Raw genomic sequence first — 285 nt, 5'->3', positions numbered from 1 at the left:
CACCTAGCTTATCAGCAGATTATTCAATAAGCTGTGTCTGCCCCAAACAGACTCATAATTAGATTTCTCCCGACTAACAAAAGTCGTGCGAATAAATGTGAACCTTCCTCGATCCGCTCCCAGTGGCCCCTAGCTTGCTACATCATCTTACCCGTGTGTTATTAGATTTTTTCAAGTTTTTTGTTGTAGAAAATTATTCTTATATAAACATGAATAAAATAAGTTTTGGAACACCTAATTAATTAGGCATTAAGCACTAATCACCAACATTCATCTAGAAGAGCT

This window comes from Phalaenopsis equestris, unplaced genomic scaffold, assembly GCF_001263595.1.
Source record: "Phalaenopsis equestris unplaced genomic scaffold, ASM126359v1 Scaffold000054, whole genome shotgun sequence".
NCBI classification, from domain to species: Eukaryota; Viridiplantae; Streptophyta; class Magnoliopsida; order Asparagales; family Orchidaceae; genus Phalaenopsis; species Phalaenopsis equestris.
The sequence above is the reverse complement of the archived record's forward strand: the minus strand, read 5'-3'. Positions refer to the sequence as shown.